The sequence below is a fragment of the Mauremys reevesii genome, linkage group 10, assembly GCF_016161935.1.
Source record: "Mauremys reevesii isolate NIE-2019 linkage group 10, ASM1616193v1, whole genome shotgun sequence".
NCBI classification, from domain to species: domain Eukaryota; kingdom Metazoa; phylum Chordata; order Testudines; family Geoemydidae; genus Mauremys; species Mauremys reevesii.
The window spans coordinates 54257719-54275654 of record NC_052632.1 but is presented as its reverse complement, the minus strand read 5'-3'; positions in this window follow the sequence as shown (position 1 = coordinate 54275654).

Sequence of the window (17936 nt, the reverse complement as noted above, 5' to 3'; positions counted from 1 at the left end):
AAACCAAGAAAGAAGAAGTGGGACCGCTTAAAACTTTAAATGGAGTGGAGATTAGGATAATCTTGGAATGGCACAATATCTGAACGAATACTTTGCCTCGGTCTTTAATGAGGCTAATGAAGGGCTAAGGAATAGTGATAGAGGGACCGATGGGAATGGAGATATGGGGGTAGACATTACGGTAGCTGAGGTAGAAGCCAAACTGGAACAGCTTAACGGAAGTAAATCGGGGGGCCCGGATAATCTTCATCCTAGAATATTAAGGAATTGGCGAGGATATTGCTAGCCCGTTAGCGATAATCTTTAATAAATCCCTAAATTCGGGATTGTACCGACTGACTGGAGATTAGCTAATGTAGTTCCTATATTCAAGAAGGGGAAAAAGTGACCCAGGGAATTATAGGCCTGTTAGTCTAACATCTGTAGTATGCAAAGTCATGGAAAAATCTTAAAAGAGAGAGTGGTTCCGAGCATGAGGCCGATGGCAACTGGGATAGATTACAGCATGGATTTACGAAGGTAGATCATGCCAAACCAACTTGATCTCCTTCTTTGAGAGAGTAACAGATTTTTAGACAAGGGAAATGCGGTGGATCTCATATATCTGGATTTCAGTAAGGCGTTTGATACGGTACCGCATGAAGAATTACTGGTTAAATTGGAAAAGATGGGGATCAAGTGAAAATCCAGAGGTGGATAAGGAGCTGGTTAAAGGGGAGACTGCAGAGGGTAGTATTGAAGGGGAACTGTCCGGTTGGAGGGGTTACCAGTGGAGTTCCTCAAGGCTCGGTTTTGGGTCCGATTTTATTCAATCTATTTATTGCTGACCTGGGAACCAAGAGTAGGAGTGGGCTGATAAAGTTTGCGGATGACACCAAGTTGGGGGGTATTGTCAATTCGGAAGAGGATCGGGATATTCTCCAGGAGATTTAGATGACCTTGTAAACTGGAGTATTAGTAACAGGATGAAATTCAATAGTGAGAAGTGTAAGGTTATGCATTTAGGGATGTCTAACAAGAACTTTAGTTATAAGCTGGGGACGCACCAGTTGGAAGTAACGGAGGAGGAGAAGGACCTAGGAGTCCTGGTTGATAGCAAGATGACTATGTGTAGTCAATGTGATGTGGCCGTTAAAAAAGCTAATGCGGTCTTGGGTTGCATTAGGCGAGGTATTTCTAGTAGGGACAAGGAGGTGCTAGTCCCGTTATATAAGGCGCTGGTGAGACCTCATTTGGAGTATTGTGTGCAGTTTTGGTCTCCCATGTTTAAGAAGGATGAATTCAAACTAGAACAGGTACAAAGAAGGGCCACTAGAATGATCCGAGGAATGGAAGGCCTTTCGTATGAAAGGAGACTTGAGGAGCTCGGTTTGTTTTCCTTAACCAAAAGAAGGATGAGAGGAGATATGATTGCACTCTTTAAATATATCAGAGGGATAAATACCAGGGAAGGAGAAGAATTATTTCAGCTCAGTGCTAATGTGGACACGAGGAATGACGGATATAAACTGTCAGTCAGGAAATTCAGGCTTGAAATTAGACGAAGGTTTCTAACCATCAGGGGAGTGCAATACTGGAACAGTCTACCGAGGGAAACAGTGGGGGCGAAGGACCTCCATGACTTTAAGATTAAGCTAGATAAGTTTATGGAGGGGATGGTATGATAGGATAACGGGCTTAGTCAATAGGTCAATTATGTGCCTGGTATGATATAACCTTTTCCAGAGGGTTTGGCTGGAGAGTCTTGCCCACATGCTCGGGGTTCAGCTGACCGCCATATTTGGGGTCGGGAAGGAATTTTCCTCCAGGGAAGATTGGCTATGGCCCTGGAGGTTTTTCGCCTTCCTCCGAAGCATGGGGCAGGGTTCACTTGCTAAGGAGTGGGTGGATCGGCTTATGTGGCCTGCATCTTGCAGGAGGTCAGACTAGATGATCATAATGGTCCCTTCTGATCTTGAATTCTATGATTCTATGATTCTATGATTCTATGAGCTGCAGGGCCAGAGTCAGTGGCTGCTGGGAGCACAGAGAGTGAGGACTGTGTCCTTAGCAGGCTGAGGGAACAGTAGTGCCTTGGCCAGGACAGCTGCTGGCAAGGACGAGGGGAGCAAGAGAGAGCTGCTGGCTGGCTGCTGAGACTGAGCAGCTGAACGTCCTGAGGTCAGGTGAAGAAGGTGCTAAAGCTGTGCAGAAGTGGCCCAGGGAATTGTAGCAGCATTGCCAGAAGTTAAAGAGGCACAGCAGGAAGCTGCTATCTACAAGGTCCCTGGGTTGGGACCTGGAGTAGTGTGTGGGCCTGGGTCCCCCCCATTTGCTACTGGGGAAGTGGCCTAACTATTGGACAGTGCTACCTATCCCCCGAAAGGGGGGAACATTGATGGTGACCTGGCCGGAAGGCCAAGTCATGAAAAGGAGACTGCGGTTCCTGCAGTGAGGCAGGCCTGCAGTCAGAGACAACAGGAGAGGTACCACCGGAAGAGGGAGCACCAACTGGTGAAGCTAATCCCTAGGGTGGCCAGCAGGAGGCACCATCACCGTGAGTGAACTCTGTCACACACAGCCATATTTCTTATGCCTTGTCAGTGGAGATGAAGGGCAGGAAATGGATTTCCACAGCAGAGGGAGAAGAGGTTTCGGGCCCATGATTGTGTTTGTTTGTGATACTCGTGAGGAGGCCCAGCTCACACCCTCTCCTGACCCTAAGCCTAAGAGAGGAAGGGTCCGTCTTCCTCTTCCTCATTCCTTCCCCTGCCCCCACTACAAGGTGAAATGGCAGAGCAGGAAGTGCCCTAGTCCCAGTGAAGCACCCTGCCATGGGGGCAGGTTCAGGGTCAAAAGGGCCAGTCAGATCCCTGGGAAGTACTGCCCCTATCACCAGTGAGGGTGGGGCTCAGCCTGACCCTCAATTATCAATAAACTTGTGACTCTGAGTCTTCTGTCACTGCGTGCCCCTCAGCTCTGTCATCTGTCCGGGACTGAGCTCCCTGCAGGGGCTGGGGTGCTGCCAAGACAATACAAAGACCTGGGACTTCATTCTGTTTGTTCTTGCAGAAACCAATTCACTCCAATGTTAACCGCAAAGAAGCCAGTGTAATAGGGTCAGTGGAAACGTATGGCTACAGTGCAGGGAAATCCTGACATTTGTAGGGAAGATTAAAACACATAGCAAATTCCTTCTGATTGGTGTGGAAATTTGCATGCACTCTTACAAATTCAGAGATAGATAGTGACCCACAGTAGAGAACAGACTTGGTTTGATCAATGTAACTCCTATCGTTGATTTTTAATAAGCTGACTTGTTCATAGTACGTCCTAAAATTGTTCTTCCATCTGATCAAAAAATGTCATAGGTAAGAAAGGCATGTTAGAAAAAGCACAGTTCATCTGGATAAAGAGGTGATAGTCACAATAATACCAAAATCCCCCCAATTATAAGGGGCATGGAGTTCAGCCATTAAAATGGACAAGGTAAAGAAGACACAACTAGGGCTAACATAATTCCTTCTCTGAGGATTCATCAACCACCCACTGGCACGCAGATAGGGATCCAAGCTAGCCATCGCTGGGCCTTGCTTCAGATATCTGTTTAAATGGCAATTCCTATGTAACATTTTATAACAGGGTACTGTACTTACATAATAATTAAACAGCAACTACACGGAATATGCTTTTTGATACCATTTGTTACCATTAACTCATATACTTGGGAATTTCACTACCTGACTCAGAATAACCAGGGTGCCAGCACAATGCAGCTGATATTCCAGGATTCTGGTGATATACATATTAGGAAGAATACTGTGCTATTCTGTGCATTAAAGCATTTAAATAATTACACTATTTTATTTAACGATCACCCAACTCTTACACAACAGCAGCCAGAGTCTTAATGTAGTCTGTAGCTCCCTGCCGTCCAGAGTGCCCCCTCCAGGATGAAGGATGAGCTTTGGTCTCTGCATGCCACATCTTCAACAGCAATGAGAGATGCTCCCCACAGCCTTCCTTTTTTTGGGTATGTGAAGGCTCTGACTGCACACATGACAGGCCTCCAGTCGCAGCTGTGCCTTCGTGGTAGTATTGCCCCAATCCCTCTTTTGAGGCACCCACAGACATTTTTGTAGGGCAGGAAACATCAAAATGTGGATGCAAAGGTGAGTAATCTTTTCAACTCTTTGCATTCTGCATCATGCTCCTCAGTGCATTTCCATTCCACACCCCAGAGGATCCATTTTCTGCTCACATAGTCAGAAATGAGTCTGTACATCTAAAAGCAGCCAGAACCATCTCGAAACTTGCAGCCTCACTTCTGACCACACATGTTTCAATATACACAAGTTTGACCCCATGTCTTTGTGTCTGAGCTGTCCTTTTTTTAACATGGCTTTTCCTCTATGAGAAATGTTCAGGAACAGACACTCAGGTCCCAATGTGGGGGAAGAGCGAAATCGTCCCACCATTGCTCACAGTTCCCAGCTCTGTAGATAGGGTTGGAATAATTCAGATGATTTTTCTGAAGGCCTACGTTTCTCTGGTCTCATTTTGTTTTTCCCTTTATAAAATGCAGGAAATTCTATGCAAGCACTCATCAGGGATGAGCCTGAACTCTGAGACTTCACCCACAAACAGGCAGAAGCACTGGGATTAGGAGGATCCCCTGGCCACCTTAATCCGACTCCTTTGCCCATGGGTCTTATAGGAACATAGGACTGGAAGGGACCAGCTGAGATGTCAAGCCCAATCCCCTGCTATAGCAGGTCACCCCATCACAGAATCCTGTTCATTAACTTATCAAGCTCCATCTTAAAACTAGATAGATCCTATGCCTCCATTGGGAGTCTGTTCCAGAACCTCATTCCTCTGATGGTTAGAAACCTTCTTCTAATGCCCAGCTTCAGTTTACTCGTGGTCAGTTAATAGCTATTTGTTCTTGTGCCAACATTGTCCTATTGCTTACACAGCTCTTCACAGCTCTCTGCCTTCATGTTGCTAGATTAAACAAACCAAGCTCTTCCAGTCTCCTCTCATAAGGTAGGTTTTTCAGTCCCCTGATCATCCTAGTAGCTCTTCTCTGCAGTTGTTGCAGTTTGAATTCATCTCTCTTGAGTGAGCAGTATTGTATGCAATACTCCAGAAGAGGTCTCACCGGGGCCATGGCACTTGCTGGAAATACCTTGCCTGATACATCCTGGGATCACATTTGTCTTTTTTTCATGGCTGTATCGCATTGGTGGCTCACCATCATCCTGTCATTTTGAGCTGGGTTTTTCATTAGCTAATCACATAGATGATGATAATCATCCTTCATAACAAATTCCCTCCCTCAGCAGTGAGACCCAGGCTCACATAGCACCATTGTGCCCAGCTCCGGGCTTCAATGCAAACATCTGAGGTTTCTAAGAAACAGAGCAATTCCTGGCCTGTGTAGACAGGAGATGTCTATACTGCAGGTGGGAGGTGCGATTCCTGGCCTGAGAAGACTTACTCATGCTACCACAGCTCGAGCTAGCATGCTAAAAATAGCAGAGTGGACTTATGACATGGGCAGCTGCTCAGGCTAGCCACTGAAATCCAAGTCCTCCTGACCCCCGGGTCAGCACTTGGGCAGCTAACCAAGCCACCACCTGTGCCGCAGCATCCACACTGCTGCTGTTAGTGCATTACCTTGAGCCAAGCTAGCGCAGACCTGTCTGCCCACCCTGGGAATTACAACCCCCCGCTGCAGTGTAGAAACACACGGTGTGCTTTCCCCAGCCCTGAGCCAAAGCAGCTCCTCTTTGGAGGAGGAGGGTGGCGAGGTCTGGAGGGTGGTGCAGAAAGCCCCAGTATCAAGTCATTGTGCAGTCAGGATCAGATGCGGCAGCAGCAACGGGGGAAAGCCAGCTGGCTGGGGGAGAGACAACAGCTTATTTCAGCAGTGTTGAAAGAGTTTGCTTAAGTGTCCCTGCTTTTTAGTGCCTCCCCCTAAAAAGAAAAGGAAGACAATCTTTCTGTGTGGGATGAAAGTGGTCTGTCTCGACTGTTTACCCAGCAATTATAAGTAAATCAGTGGTGCCTAAAGGGGCTGGTTGCCATAGTTACAATAGGATTCGAAGGACCATCATTTGGTCCTGGCTTCAGCCAATCAGGTTGAGGAGCCAAAGCTGCAATATAAAGTAAAGATTCCCATCTTCCAGCCACACAGTTACCAAGAAAGGGAAATAGGTTTAAGAGTGTTGGAAAGTGCTCCGGACAGCAAACAGGGCGGCTTCTCCTGTCATGGCGGACTGCGAAAACCCAGCAGGAAGGAAACGCAGCAGGGGAGGCAGGTGAGAAAATACAGCTCTCCCTATATCTCCATTTATTGTTCTCCTTCACCGCAGCCCCTTCCGCCGCCCCACCCCACCCTCGGCCACCACCGACTCTCTCACCCCCACCCCTGAAACCAACAATAAAACCCCTATCAGAGGAGAGACAAAGAGAGCTGTATGGAAAAACGCTCAACTATTCTCCCAAAATTGTTATCGTAGGCCTTTCAAATCAAATTTCTCAAAGCAGCCTCATCAAAGGCCCCCAGCTGGGCTCTCACTGAGAGAGCCTCAACCCATATTCCTGCCGCCCACATGGCCCCCTCCCCCGCCAGGTCTTGGACGATGCGACAATTCATCGCAAAGTCAGGGCGGCTTAAAAAGTGTGTTTGCAAAAAGACAGAAAGAGAGCGGCTCCTAAATTGATCATAGTCTCCAAATCTCATTACTCAAGACTTCTGAGGATGGATATTTCCAAAGGCTGCTATTAATGACTTGTAAATGGAGTCCCTTTATGAGATCAAAGCCAAAGAGCCAGGACACAGTTGTGTGTGTTTGCTGTTGTGATGGCTAGAGGAGGGGGATGAGTGTAAGGAACCGAGCCGCAGGATGGCGGGGGGAGCTCTCCTCCCCTGCTGCTGCTGCCCTCCATGTTTCCGAGTGTCGCGGCTGCTGCTGTGTGACCCATCTTGCAATGGATACTGCAAATGTGATGTCAGTCAGGGAAGGAGGCAGATAATTACGCAACCGTAGCTGAATGGCTGGAATGGGGACAAACAAACTCCATCAGCTTGTGGCGGTAGAGGGAGAGAAAGAGAGTTCAGAAACTAAGTAGCTGGGATTCCAAATTTGTTTTAAATAAATGAGCGTATTTCAGTCAGAACCTCCCAGGACACCTTGAATAGCACGGCAGTTCATTGCTTTTGTCAGCGGCTGATGGATGCTTTCTTCACAGGTTGAGCCTACTTTGTTGGGTTTCTTTTTCCTCCCAAAGTTGTAGCATCCCAGAGCCCTCTGGGCTAAGAGAAGCAGGGACATCAGTAAAGGGAGGAGTTCAGCTACTCTCTGTTACTGCTGCTCCTCCTTACATACGTGTTTATTTTTGTTGTGAGTAGGAAATCGAGCAATAGGCAGTGTTACCCCAGCGTAAGCACCACCAGAAACAGCCTCTTCATCATATTCGCATACTAATGGAAAGCAAACTCACAGATGGTAAAATAACAGAGTTGTGTAGGTTTCAAAGGAACCTTCTATGTCAATTGTTATATTATTAGGTAAACTCTAAGAAGAAAATCTTTTAATCCACTGTGGCTAATCCAGTCTACTTTTGTTGGCCATGACATATTCAGCGCCAACAAAAGGCTCTGGCTGATGGACACCAGCATACATAATGTATTTATAACTCTGCCACTTGGAGCTTGCAAGGCGGCAGAAAGAGAGACTTCCCGGGTCAGCAGCAGGGCTGGGGGTGGGTGATTTGCAAGACTTTTATCAGTTTTATTTTCATTTCAAAGAGCTCCACTGAGATGTTTACACTGAACTGCTCATTCAAGAGAACACAAAGAGGAAAGAGTGGCCCCCAGCACAGCCCTGTACCCTGCCTTGGAGCCTCCTGTGGGCTCGGCCCACTCCCTACCTCAGAGCCTCTCAGGATTCATCTACACAGCCCGCTGCAGCAAGTCTCCCAGCCAGGGCAACAGATTCGGACTTGCAGGACCCACGCTAGCTCTAAAAGTAGCTGTATAGACAGCACTTTGAAGTTGCAGCTTGGGCCGAAGCTCAGGCTCTGATGCCTATTCAGAGGGATAGACTCCAGCACCCAAGTCTCAGCTTCAGAGTGTTGTCTACACATCTATATTTAGAGTGCTAGCATGAGCCCCACTACCCCAAGTCTGTCAGCCCAGGCCGGGAGTTTTGCTGCCATGGGCTGTGTAGATGTCCCCTCACGGGGCCTGGCCTCGTCACTGACCCAGTCCCAGTTCTTGAGGCCATCCCAGGCTCAGCCCAATCCCAGCTCTTGAGACAATAGTAGGGTTGGCTGATACATTTGGACCCAGGGTTTGGAAGTAGTGGCAGAAGCTAGTTAACTCCTCAGTATTACTACTACTGGGTCAGGACCATAACTGGAGGTGGAATGGTTCAGCCGTGAAAGAGACTGCAGCAGTGAAGGAAGAGATCCTTAGGGGGAACTTGAAAACCTAGGGGGGATGATTCCATGATGCAGAGATCCCTTGAAGGGAAAGTATTTGAATGGGCCATAAACAACAGTTCCTGTTGCATAGCCCTGATGTGAGGCCTGTCTGTCCTACCATGTGCAAAAATCTGATTCCACATCCATGGCACAACCAGCCCTTCACAACTACTTTGAGCGGTGGAGTCTGGGGACATCCTCACAAAGGGGGCATGTTCAGAACCAATGGGCAGCAGCTGGTACAGATATTTACCTGATCCATAATAGTGAGAATCCCCCCACCCAAGCCCTCAAGGAGCCACAGCTGAACAAACTCCAACTGAAGCAGAGGCCCAGGGAAAGGAAGGAGTGGGTGCCCGATATTAGTGAGGGGTATGAGGTCAACTCTGCTGTGAAGGCAATTGACCTAATTCCAGCCTCTCCTTCCTGAGATGTACGCAAATTAACCCTGTTATCGATGACCTAGAAGAAAACATAAAATCATAACTGATAAAGCTGTGGATTTTCCTACATTTGGGGAAGTGGTAATTAATTAAGAGGACAGGTCACTGATACCAAGCAATCCAGATTGCTCTGTAATCTGAATGCAAGCAAGTAATATGCATTTTAATATGGCCAAATGTAAGGGCATACATCTATCAACAACAAATGTAAGCCATGCTTACATGGTGGGGGACTCTAGCCTGTGAAGCAGCAACTGAAACATACTTGAGGATCATGGTAGATAATCAGCTGAACATGAGTCCCCAGTGTGATGCTATGGGCAAAAGAGCTAATGCGATGCTTGGATGCATAAACAGAGGAATATCAAGTAGGAAAGTTATTTTATCTCTGTATTTGGCACTGGTGCAACCTCTGCTGGAATACTGCGTCCAGTCCTGGTGTCCACAGTTCAAGAAGGATGTCGATAAATTGGGGAGGGTTCAGAGAAGTGCCACAAGAATGATTAAAGGGATTGGAAAATGTGCCTTATAATGAGAGATTTGAGGAGCTCAAGCTGTTTAGCTTAACAATGAGAAAGTTAAGCACTCACTTGATCACAGCTATAACTATATACATGTACTCTTCCATCTAGCAGAAAGGTATAACATGTTCCAACGGCTGGAAGCGGAAGCTAGACAAATTCCTAGAAAAAGATTCAAATTTTTAACAGTGAGAAAAATGAACCACTGGAACAACTTACCCAAGGTGGCGGTGAATTCTCCATCACTGAAACAACTTACCCAAAGTAGTGGTGAATTCTCCATCACTGGAAATTTTTAGATCAAGACTGGATGTTTTTTGTGAAAGAGATACTCTAGCTCAAACAGGAATTAATTCAGGGAAGTTCCAGGTCCTGTGTTATACAGGAGGTCAGACTAAATAATCACAGTGGTTTCTTTGGGCCTTATAGTCTATGAATCTATGTCACTGCCACTGTTATAGATCTCACTGTCATCAATTAGAGCTGATTACTTTTCTGAGTAAAGTAATCAGAGACCTTTCTGCAGGTATGCTGGAGGGTGGAATACCATTGGCCAGGTGAGGCAGGGCAGTGGATTGCCACAGGGCTGGTTAGAGGGGTGGCCAAGATGGAGGAGCAACCAGAAAATGGAGGAGCGAGAGGCAGGAATATAGCTAAACACAAATGGTGTCACAAATTTGGCAGAGATCCATGGATAAGGAAGCCCTTGGTATGGGAAATACAATTCTCTTCACAAGAAGCAGAGCACTCAAGAAGTAACGTAAGTGTTCACAGGCTCCTAACAAGTCCCACCTTGCTGGGCTAACGTCAGATTCTTGCACCAGCCATGAAAGAGTTCTGTTCATGGCAGACAGGTTTTTAAGACTGGCCTGAGCTCTGTTACCGTTGTCAGGACATTCTTCTCCCTTTGGCGAGGACTCCCTGAAAGCACAGTGTCAGAGCAGGATAGCATCCGTAGCATGTCACATGAGGTGGGCTTATTAGTAATGGTACAGAGCTCCACACAACACAGCCCCTCATTTCTAGGACTAAGCTATATTCTACTGATTTCATTTTGAAGTCCTAGTTATTTCAGAAAGGGGGCATCCTTCCTATAATGATACACTGAAACGCTGAAAAGAAAGGTTAGAAACCCACTCTACCCCCAATAGAGCTAAATGGCAGGGTACAAGACATTAAACATACTATGGTAATGTGGAGTTAGAAAGCTAGATAGAAGACATTACTTAAGTGACTGAAGTGTCCCTAAGAAAATGGAAGCCCAGTCCAAGTGAAGCCAATACAAAGGAGTATAAACTATGACAGATGAAGTGTCAGATGGAAGTCAGGGGGGCTAAGCAGGAATCTGAAGAGCAAATAGTCAGAAACAAATGAAGTTCAATTATTTAAGCCTATCAGAAGTAGGAAGACTGTAAGATAACTGGTTGGTCTGCTGGAGTGCAGGGGATAATGGGGGCTTTAAGGATGATAAATTGGAAAGAAGCCAAATGGTTCTTTTGCATCCCAGAGATGTTGAGGAGATACTTACCTCAGAATGATTTCCCCCCTGGGTAACAAATACGGGGCATTTCCAGAAATTCAGTTATCAAAAATGAAGTGTTGGGACAAAAATGATAAATTGAATAGCAACAAGTCGCCCTAACTGTATGGTGGCTATCCAGCAATCTTGAAAGGATATAAGAAAATGAAGTAAGTGGCTGATCTGCTAGCAGAAATACATAATCTGTCATTCCAATCGGCTACCATACCTGAGGACTGAAGGGTCACCAGTGTTATATATATATAATTAGGGTTGCCAATAATCACAGTTAAATCACATGATTAACTCCAAAAAATTAATCATGATTAATCACAATTTTAATCACACTGTTAAACAATAGAATACCAATTGAAATTTATTAAATATTTTTGGATATTTTTCTACATTTTCAAATATATTGATTTAAATTACAACACACAATACAAAGTGTACAGTGCTTACTTTATAGTATTATTTTTATTACAAATATTTGTACTGTAAAAATGATAAACAAAAGATTTTTTTTTCAATTCAACTCATACAAGTATCATAGTGCAATCTCTTTATCATGACAGTGCAACTTACAAATGTAGATTTTTTTTCGTTACATAACTGCACTCAGCAACAAAACAATGTAAAACTTTAGAGCCTATTAGTCCACTCAGTCCTACTTCTTATTCAGCCAATCACTAAGACAAACAAGTCTGTTTACATTTACGGGAGATACTGCTGACTGCTTCTTATTTACAATGTCACCTGAAAGTGAGAACAGGCATTCACTTGAGGCTTTTGTAGCCACAATTGCAAGGGATTTATGTGTCAGATATGCAAAACATTTATATGCCCCTTCATGCTTCGGCCACCATTCCAGAGGACATGCTTCCATGCTGATGCCATTTGTTAAAAAAATAATGCATTAATTAAATTTTGACTGAACTTATTGTGGGAGATAATGCTGCCTGCTTCTTGTTTACAATGTCACCTGAAATTGAGAACAGACATTTGCATGGCACTGTTGTAGCCGGCGTTGCAAAATATTTACATGCCAGATTCGATAAGGATTCATATGTCCCTTCAGCTTCAACTATCATTCCAGAGGACATGTGTCCATGCTGATGATGGGTTCTGCTCAATAACTATCCAAAGCAGTGTAGACCAACACGTTCACTTTCATCATCTGAGTCAGATGCCACCAGCAGAAGGTTGATTTTCTTTTTTGGTGGTTCAGTCTGTAGTTTCTGCATTGGAGTGTTGCTCTTTTAAGAGTTCTGAAAGTATGCTACACACCTCATCCCTCTCAGATTTTGGAAGGACTTCAGATTCTTAAACCTTGGGTTGAGTGCTGTAGCTATCTTTAGAAATCTCATGTTGGTACCGTCTTTGCGTTTTGTCAAATCTGCAGGGAACGTGTTCTTAAAATGAACAACATGTGCTGGGTTATCATCCGAGACTGCTATAGTATGAAATACAGGGCAGAATGCAAGTAAAACAGAGCAGGAGACATATTATTCTCCCGCAATGAGTTCAGTCAATATTTAATTAACGCATTATTTTTTTAACAAGTGTCATCAGCATGGAAGCATGTCCTCTGGAATGGTGGCCGAAGCATGAAGGGGCTTGAATAAAGACTGGGAGTGGATGGGTCATTACACAAAGTAAAACCTATTTCCCCATGCTAATTTTCCCCCTACTGTTACTCACATCTTCTTGTCAACTGTTGGAAATGGGCCATCCTGATTATCACTACAAAAGTTTTTTTTCCTCCTGCTGATAATAGCCCACCTTAATTGATTAATCTCCTTATAGTTGGTATGGCATTTTTTCATGGCATGTTCTCTGTGTAGCTATATCTTCCTACTGTATTTTCCACTGCATGCATCCAATGAAGTGGGTTTTAGCCCATGAAAGCTTATGCCCAAATAAATTTGCTAGTCTCTAAGGTGCCAAAAGTATTTGAAATATAATAGAGACAAATCAATATGGCTTCATTAAAGGAAACGTCTGTTTTTCCAATCTGTTAGAATTCATTGAGATGGCCAGTAGAATAGTGGATAAAGGGGAAGTGGTAGTATAACTTATTTGGACTTTGATAGATTTCCTCTCAGGTGGTTGTTAAGGAGAAAAAGTAACAATGGGATGAAAGGTCAAGTATGGTCGTAAATTAGAGTCGTATGAGACAGAAAACAAAGAGTAGGAATGAATGGTCCTGGAGGTTGCCACTGGGATGCTGGTGTCCGTAGAGAGGTGTTGTACAGTATTCTTATTAACATTCGGTAAGTGAGGCTGAGCAGTGAGATGGCAAAATGTATAGGTAACATAAAATAATTTAGGATAGGTAGTCAAGATTAGAAAAGACTGTAAGGAACTTCAGAGGGACTGTGATGGGGTGAACCAGGTTCAGAGGCTCTCTGTTGGAGGCCTCAGGGTCATACCGCACCCGTCCCCAGAAAGGAGCCGTGAAGGTGAGTCCTCCAAGTGGCCTAGAGAGGCTGTAGGGAAAGCAGCCAATCAGGGAGAGGCTGCATGGAAGTAGCCAATCTGGGCCCAGCAGGCTCATATAAAAGGAGCTGCAGAGCTAAAGAGAGTCAGTTGCTGCCTGTCGTTGGAGGAGTGTAAATGGTTTTCCTGGCTGACTGAGGGAGCTATGGGACCATGGACATAGCAGTTGCTGACAGAGACTGTGGGAGCAAGAAGGAGCTCCTGTCTGGCTGCTGGGACTGAAGATAGAATAACCCTATGGTAAGGGTGGAGCAGAAGGTGAAAGTGCTGGGGCCTGTGGGAAGTGGCCCAGGGAATTGTAGCAGTATAGTGACTGAGTAAATGGATTCAGCGGGTGGCTGCTATTGATAGGATCCCTGGGCTGGGATCCAGAGTAGTGGGCAGGCTCAGGTCCTCTGCACCAGCCACAGGCACAGGGGCCTTAATCCCAGAGAGGGAAGTTGAACCAGGCCCTGGAGAGGGGATTGGAGACCCCTGAAGTGGGTCAGTGACATTGAACTGTTTGGACTCTGATACGCCCCTGGAAGAGGACCTGAATTTCTTAGCAGCCTACCTGGGTCCAGGGCCAGTATTGAGAGATATTGTGAGACTGCTTAAAGACTGAGTGGCCTTGTGATAGGCCTCTATTGGACTGACTACCCCGGAAGGGATCTGCTTTGTTTGTGTTTCACACGGACTGTATGTGACTCGACCAGAGGCCTGAATCACTGAAACCACCTGAAAAACCACTGCCAGGGATCACCACAGATTGAGAGAGGTGCAGATGCACACCCCTCCAGAGGCGCTCATGAGAGCTGAGTGCCACCCTGGTACATGGACCTAACAGAGTTATGTGAATGATCAGAATGGTGGTGGATGCAATTCAATGTAATGTATGGAACAATCTGAAGGATTTATACACACAGATGGGTCCTAGATTAAAGGTAAGAACTCAGGTAAAAGATGTGCTTCTCAGGATTTGAGAGCTCAATGCAAATATCTACCCAGTGCACCCTTCACCTTCTGATTCACCCTGCTTTAATGATCTGAAAAGTTGGGGGATTAGCAGTGTGGGGGCAAAACGTGCAGTTGACACAAAATTATTTAGATTAATCATGAGCAGATTGGACTGTAAGGAACTTCAGGGAGACCTGACCCAACTGTGAGAATGGGCAGCACAATAGCAGATCAAGTTCAATGTCAATAAATGCAAAGTAACTCATGTTGGAGAGGGAAATGTAGAATCCTCATACACCTCACAGGGGTCTAAATTAACTGTGTCAGCTCAGGAAAGAGACCTTGGCATTGCTGTTGTCAGCTAAATGGGGAACTCTGCTCTATGTGATGCTCTGGTCAACAAAGCAAACATGATGTTAGGATGCATAAGGAATGGGATGGAGAATAAAATAAGTAATACTGTAATGGTTTCAAATAAATCAATGGAGCAGCCCCATCTGGATACTTTGTGCAGTTCTGATCTTACACAGGATAGAACAGAACTTGAGGGGTTCAGAGGATGGCAACAAGAATGATCAAGGGCTGCAGAAACTCTAGTGAAGAGAAATTGAAACAATTGGGATTGTTCCCTTAGAGAGGAGTCAGATAAGAGGGAACAAGATAAGTCTATAAAATTCTTACTGGACTACAGACAAGAGATTGGGAGCTTCTGTTCTCCCTGTTTCATAATACAAGAGCAAGGGGACAGTCAATCACACTGAAAGGTGAGAAATTCAAAAGGCAATACTTTGTCACACAATGTGTGATTAAACTATGAACCTCACCAGAAAATATTATTGAGGCCAAGAATCCAGCAAGATTCCAAGGGACTATTATCTGTAGTTAGTGAATGAAACTGATTGTTTCTGGTTACCATGTCCTTTGAGATTTTACAAGCTCATCCTCTCACACTGAGGGCTTGTCTATACTTGAAATGCTGCAGCTGCACCTCTATAACACTTTGGTGTGGACACTCTACACCATCTTGAGAGGTTCTCCTGTTGGCGTAGGTAATCCACCTCCCTGAGAGGTGGTAGTTAGGTTGATGGAAGAATTCTTCCATCAATGTAATGCTGTCTACACCAGGAGTTAGGTTGGCTTAACTACATTGTTCAGATGTGGATATTTCACATCCCTGAGTGATCTAACATTTTAGCTTAGACCAACCCCTAGTTTTTATTCATAGATTGGAAGAGAAAAAAGCATGAAAGCTTCTTCTCAATCCCAATTGTCTTAACTTTGAGTGAACTAGTCATTGAACTGAATAAATTGAAATGAAGAAAATCTTTCTGCACCTACAGAAGAGACTAATGCTTTCAAAAGCTGGCTTAGCACGTCAACAAACTGTTTCCAGGTGAGTAGCCAGCAACTTTCACCAGTTCTGTGCTTTGACTTTCTTTAAAAATGGCAGCAAGCATGGACTGCTTAATATTATTTTTTATATTAATTTAAATGATAATAGTTTAGACCTTAACATAAATTGTCAATTTCAAATTTATTTTAAATAGGCTATTTTAAAAAAACACTGGATTTTTTTTAGATTAAATACACTTTTAATTAAAAAATAAATCAATGTGTTTTAACCACACTGAGTGTACGTGAAGTTGACCAAATCAAGTGTTGGGTTATTGCAGGTTTTGGGAGCACAGTAGCTGCTTACTTTGAAGGAAGATTTGTGCGTTAGGTAATCAGGAGGCTGAGAAGTTCTCAACTATCTTCCTACTGTTGGGAAAGGCCCAGGTCAGAATCACATGCAGTGCCTCTAAGGACCTGGAGATCTTCTGGGACTTCTTCATGCTTGAACAGTTTGCATTCTGTGGTCCTGAGAAAGGTCATGTGTGTGATGAAGGGGCCATCTTGAATCCAGGTTCTTATCTACTCAATCTGTGCTGTGTTCTGGGATTGTGCATGGGCGTTCCAGGTTATCACTGCTGTTCAAGATTCAGAATAGCATTACCAGATGTGCCTTTGGATACTATGGCAGAGAAGAGGAGGGATCTCTTGGCCTCATCTATAATTGTGGCACAACACAGGAGGAACTCCTCATGCACTTCTCTCTCTCATGGTTGGCAGTGTTGCTGCTACCAGTATTTGAGTTTCTGTACTTCTTGTTTCCACTGACAGAGGCTGTTGAACCCAGGTGATGTGCAGGTCTGGTGGGGGCCTGTTGCTGCCAATGGCTGAGGACATGTGTAAGGTGGGGTGACCTATATGAGCCTGAAATGAACAGGAACTCAGTGGAGCAAACTCAGCCAAGATAAAGCCCACAATCTCAGTAATGTAGGCTAGATAAGGGGGGTTAATAGATGCGTGGCCATTGATGGTTTGGTCTGATCCACCATTGATCAGTATCAGTTTGAGTTCCTGACTCTGGTTACAGTCTCTGGTTGCTGCTGTCTGAAAAGTGGCCTGCTGGTGGTTTTTAGTGTGTGTGTTTATGTTCAGGTGTTGTAGGTTGTGCTGTGTTGCCAGACTGCTGGGTTTTAAAGAAATGCACTGCCCAGGACACCACTTTTGCTGGAAGCCTATCCTATTAGCGGGCAAAGACACTGCCTCAGTCCAGGGCAACTCCCTGTTCCTCTGAGCGGCAGAGAAAATCAGCACAAACAGGATCATCACTGATACAGAACTGTAGAATCATTTGGCTGGGAAGTGGCCTCTCATGGGTGACGCAATTCATCCCCCTGCATCTACACAGGACTGAGGCCATTATTCCTAAGACATCCCTGAGACACGTTTATCCTGTCAATCTGGAACAGCTCTGGAGTTTCCACATCCCCACTGCTAGTTCCTAAACTGTTCTGACACCCATTACATCTGCTTGCATTCTGTATCTGATACCAACGGGCTCTTCAAAACAGCCTACAGAGCCCCTGGCAGGGAGCTGATGCCAGCTATGTTCTAACGGAAAGTAAGATGCAAATATTTAACAGTGAGAGTAATTCACGATTGGAACAGCTTATCTGGGGGGAAGTGGAGGGTGGATTCTCCATCACTGGAAATCTTTAAATCAAGATTAGATGTCTTTCAAAAGATACATGCTAGTTCAACCAGGGGTAATTGGGTTGGATACAGGAATCCCTGGGGGGTGTTCTGTGGCCTGTGTGATTTAGGAGCACAGAGTGGCTGGTCACTTAGGTCCCTTATGGCCTTGAAATCGATGAACAAACCCACAATAACTTCATCTCCACACAAACTAATGAGCATGAACTCCCCTTTCTGCACTTCCAGGCAGTTATCTCACCTATACTTGCTTTCCTCTCATCCAGACCAAGCATACTCTGGTTTCTTCACCCTTTCTCACAACTTTTGTTTTTACAAACTTTTTATCTTTCGTGCTTCTGCTACGCGTACTCTCTCTGATGTCTCTATCTTCTTAAACATGGGATACCCAACACTGCATGTAGGGCTTCAGCTCAGGTCTGACTGGATGGATGGTGAGGAGGACTCATGCTCTTCCATTGTAGTACGGTCACTGGCAGCAGGGTCTTGGGTAAACCTGAC